The following is a 5,244-nucleotide window of genomic DNA, read 5'->3' on the forward strand; positions in this document are numbered from 1 at the left end:
CCAGTCTCTCCCAGGTGCTGTACCTGTCTCTCTGTTCTGAGCTGGTCTAGGCCCAGGCTGGGATGATAAGAAGCCAGCTAGCTGGCAAGGAGTCAGCTTTGTGTCTGAGGCAGGTTTTGGGAGATCAGATCTCTCCCCAAGTGTTACAGCTTTTGTGACAGAAACTCTTGGACACCAGGATGATTCTTGAGCAATTTTTTTTTCCCCTAAATAGAGCCCTTATATACATTTTCAGGGTGGGTTAGGGTCTGGCAGCAGATATTGCCTATTGGCTTGGTCTGAGAGCTTGGAGATACCTCATCTACATGTTGGAGAGCCCGAGGCACTGTTTTTCATGACTAATGATTATAGACCTCTCTGTGGGTGGGGTTGTTAGAGGGCTGAAGCTTAATGAAAAGAACCAGGTCCTGTGAATAAAGCTGAACTCCTGCTGTCGAATAAGGTTCTGGGATTCCAAGCTCATGCTCAACCAAGCACCCAACTCCTTCTCACCATCCACTGCCCCACAGGCAATAATTTCTCATCTAGTTTCTGACTGTGATATGTTTTACTGATTTTATAATTCATATATTATCTTATAATTCCCCAATGAATTGGTTCTTTTTATGTTATCTAAAATTTGGATAGGTATACTGTCAATAGTTGTAATGTACTGCAAAGGCTAGCAGGCAATGCAAATACAACAATGAATAAGCCAACTTTTTGATATAGATGTCTGTGAGAGAAAGATGTAAGTAGATAAAGACTTTATGTCTCTTAAATAATATTGATAATAGGAAAAACAATAAAAAAAATAAGAATTAGGAGTTTATGTATACTAATCATTCAGAGATTCATTCTTTGGAGATGACATTTGAATTGAGTTCTGTATAATAGTACCAAGAAACTGGAGAAAAAATCCTTGAAAACATTCTGATATAGGCATACCATATCCTAAAGTCCAGAAAGACAAATTTATGGACAACAGTCAAGGAAGAGTTGGACTAAATTAGCAGTAGTGTATTGTGTTACTTAAAATGTGGTGTTAGCTGTTATCACTGAATTGAAGAACAAGGAAGTAATAATAAGTCTTTTTCAACATTAAAATACTTATTTGATATTTCATATAATTTTATTTAAGAGTTTCCATTTTGTTTTAATTGCAATCACATTCCACTAGATATTGCTAAAGAAAATGTACATTTAATGCTTCTTAAGGAAATATATTTCCTGCTTCTTAGAATATAGACCAGAGAATGCTAGGACACTGTTCTTCATTCAGTGTTTGTTACTTTGATGTTGTATTGGCTTATGTTAGGAATTCAGATCATAAGGAATAAAGCAAAGTTCATAGACTGATAGTAATTCTCTTGTTTTGTACGTGGTACATAAAATGAAATGAGAGCTCGAGGGCTAAAAGATGACACCAAGTGCTTGGTAAACTCTAGCAAAATTAAGTATCATATGAAAAATTAGAGACTAATCCAAGAAGAGAAAATCTAGGGATGTAATGAAAGGTCAATTTGACTATGATGTGTGAAAGGAGTGATAATGAGCTAGTGGACATAAAAATTGCAATTCAGCGGTTTGGAGGTATTCTTAAGAAATTATTTAATGTCATATAATACTCAAAGTTGTGAATCTTAAAGTTATGGATCTAAATTATAATACATTAGGAACAATTAAAGAAATATAGCTCTATGACAAGAAGTAATACTTGTTTGTAGAATTCTACTCTTGGTAGCAGAATGAGGAAAGGTAATTGAGTCAGTACAGTAATTAAAGTATGTATTAAATAGAAAGATCTTATCCAATAACACAAAATAATACATTTTTTTGTACTTTAATGTAGATAAACCTAAAAATAATAAGCTAATGACTTAAAATTTAACAGACTATATGATATAAGATACTATTTTTATGAATTCTTAAGTAAGACAATCATAGAGCTCAATACAAAAATTTTGTTGTCTAGATGTGATGGAAGAAATGAAGGTTACCTGTGAATGATGGTCTCATGTTCGAGATTATGGAAATATTATGAACATGAGTTGTAATATTTGTCCAGAATTTTGAATTTATTATTATCTATGGACTGCAGATAGGAAATGTGTGAATTTTCTAGGTTATTCCTCAATTAAACTGTTAAAGATATAGATCCTGGCAAATACAGCATCCCTTTTCATTTCAAATAAAAAGTATTGCTTGGTATTTGAAGGATTAGACTGATACTGACACACTCTAGATGTAATATGATTTCATATATGGATCAATTTATTGATGAGGATATTTTAGTACAATTAGAAAAATTGGTTTGCAACTGATTAGCTCTAGAAATTACCTAGAAGAAGGTAATTAATCATCACATTTTTATTATTAAAAATTACCTTTTCATTGATTTTGATTACTATTGTATTCTAACTTTCCCAACACAAAGTTTATTTAGAGAATGCCAGATGCTACGAATGCAGGTTTGATCCTATAAGCTCTGTTTTCTATTTTGCAATTAAAAAGCAACTAGGTAATTGCAGGTTTTTTATATGTGATTTTTAAATCAATATATGACACTAGAAAATAAATGAGAAAGCAGGATTTTGAAAAAGAAATGCCATTCTATGACTATCAAAGAATATAAAAAATGATTTATTTTTTCAAAAAAAGGTATCTGCTTCCTCACAGTCCTCACATTTTGAGGGCACCTTTTGCTCACTTAAGAATACATCAGTAGGTAAAAAAATATATTTGTTGCCAAATTGGTACAATATAACAATATAATTATATTATCTCAAATCTATAAATTATTTTAGGAACAATTGTATATTTAAAGTGTTTATTATTTTTTTTCTTAGAATAATATGCAAAAAAGCAACTACGGGAGATTTCACGATTGGGTATTAAAAATTTCTCTGCAATACATCTAGATTATAATTTTTGAAATTCAACAATGACATCGAAAAAAACTTGCATTGTGCACCCAAAGAGAAGTTCACTGATAGAGCCTCATGTTACGCCCTTAAATTCAAACACGAATGATAACTTTCTATCAAAATTGGATTTGCATAATGATACAGTTACCAGAAAACCAGAAAACTGTGCATTAGCTCGAAGTTGGTTTCTTACAATGCAGAATGCTGCAATCAAACCTATAGAAGTTGAATTTTCTATTCCTTCTAGTTTATATAGATCCCTTATCAGTCCAAAGAAACATTTGATTGACACAATGATGGAAGAATGTGGAAGATTCAATATTTATTTTTCAAAAAGAAAATCAAATCTTCAAAAAGTTGTCATTAGGGGCCCTTCAGAAAATATTGTAAAGGTAAAGAAAAAGTTTCTTCAACTAATGGAGGAAGAGAAAGCCAAGAATTACTCTGTAGCTATCCCTGTCAAGTCAAAATATCATCGATTTCTCAAGAATAAGAATGGTGGCAATCTTCCTGATACATGTATAAAACTGGGGGCACGTGCTGTTTTCCCTACTCTTAAAAATAAAAATCAAGATTTGGTAACGATCATAGGGAATGAGGAAGCTGTTAAAGAAGTACAAAAAGTACTAGACCTTTTGTTGAAAGACTTAGAGTATGTGGTGGAAGACAGCATACTGATAAATCGCAAGTTTCACCATTATTTTATCATGAGAAGGGACCAGCTTATAAGAGAAATGACTGAAGTCTATGCTGGTATGATGATTAATTTCTCATATGAAGGAAAACAGAGCATTAGAGTTACAATGAAAGGTGAAAAAGCTTGCGTTGAAGCAGCAAAGAAACACATCCAACAGATTTTCGAGCCCCTGGGATCCCATGTCACAACACAGTATGTTATTCCTCAAAAGCTCTATACATTTTTCATGGGACCACTGTGTTCCAAAGTTCAGCAAATTGCTAGAGATTTCCAAGTTCAACTTGCATTTCCAGACAAAGAAAATCCAACTATATATGTGAATCCAGTGTCCCAGGAAGCTGAGAATGAAAAGTGGGGAAAGAACACTAAAGAACATGTTTTTAGTAACCAAAGGAAAAATAAAATTATACTTATTTCAGGTCAAATGGAAAATTGCAAAGCAGCCATGAATGCTCTTGAGTACCTAATTCCTTTCACTGCTGAAGTCCAGGTGCCCTCTCACCTACACCCTTACATCATTGGTCACAATGGAAATGGAATAAAGAAGATAATGAGTGAATTTGATGTTCATATGCAGGTGTCACAACATGCAGACAATTTTGATATTGTATACATAATGGGTCTTGCTGCAAAGGTCAAGCAAGCCAAGATTAAATTAGAGAAGCAAATTAATGATTTACAAACAGAAATAGAAGAGCGAGCACTAAGAAACTTTAAGCTAATGTTTACTCTAGATGCAAAATACCATTCCATGATTACGGGTCATAAGGGATTGTTTATTGCTCAGATTTGCAAAGATCATGATGTTAATATACAAATTCCAAAGAAAGCAAGCCGTGAGATACAAGACCAAATCACAATTACTGGCTATAAGAAGAATACTTTATCTGCTAAAGATGCAATAATGAGAATGTTACATAAGATAGAAAAAACAGTTTCTAGGGAAATCCCAATAAACCACCAGGTACGTGACAATATTTTTGGATTTGGTGGAAAACTAATCAATAAAATTAATGAACAATTCCAGGTAGACATCCGGTTACCACCAAAAGGATCCTGGAACACAAATGTCACTGTGATTGGACTCCTTGACAATGTTCAGGAAGCAATTGACCATATCCTTGATCTTGAGAAGTACTATCTTTCAGCTATGACAAGTTATGACCCTCCACTGGATAATCTTCAGAACACCTGTCTTTACAAGATAACCATGGAATCGCCTAAGAGTGCTGGGAAAAAAGATGGTCCTCATAGTGCAAAATCCATTCCAAATTCTCAAAATGATGATTCTGAAGATTTCCCCAAATTGAAACAACAAACACCTCCTAAGACTCATTCTTGGAGACCATAATGAAAATAATGATTTAAAAATAAATAAAAATTGTTCTAACATGAAAGAACTGTGAAAATTTTTTTCTCACTTTTTTTAATTTTTTATTTGGATTTCTTCTTTATTTGCATTTCAAATGTTATTCCCTTCTGCAATTCCCCCTTGAAACCTTCTATCCCATTCCCCTGTCCATGGTTCTATGAGGGTGTTCTCACACATACTCACTCCAGCTTCCCCGCCCATGAATTTCCTTACACTGGGGTATCAAGGCTTCAAAATACCAAGGGGCACTCCTCCTACTAATGCCTGTC

The 5,244-nt window shown here is 33.6% G+C and overlaps 1 pseudogene; it reads left to right on the forward strand.

The window, feature by feature from the left end:
• Nucleotides 1–2,923: 2,923 nt before the first annotated feature.
• LOC117694095 (vigilin pseudogene) lies at nucleotides 2,924–4,954 on the forward strand (annotated as a pseudogene).
• Nucleotides 4,955–5,244: the final 290 nt, after the last annotated feature.

This window comes from Arvicanthis niloticus, chromosome X (assembly GCF_011762505.2).
Source record: "Arvicanthis niloticus isolate mArvNil1 chromosome X, mArvNil1.pat.X, whole genome shotgun sequence".
Classification (NCBI taxonomy): Eukaryota; Metazoa; Chordata; class Mammalia; order Rodentia; family Muridae; genus Arvicanthis; species Arvicanthis niloticus.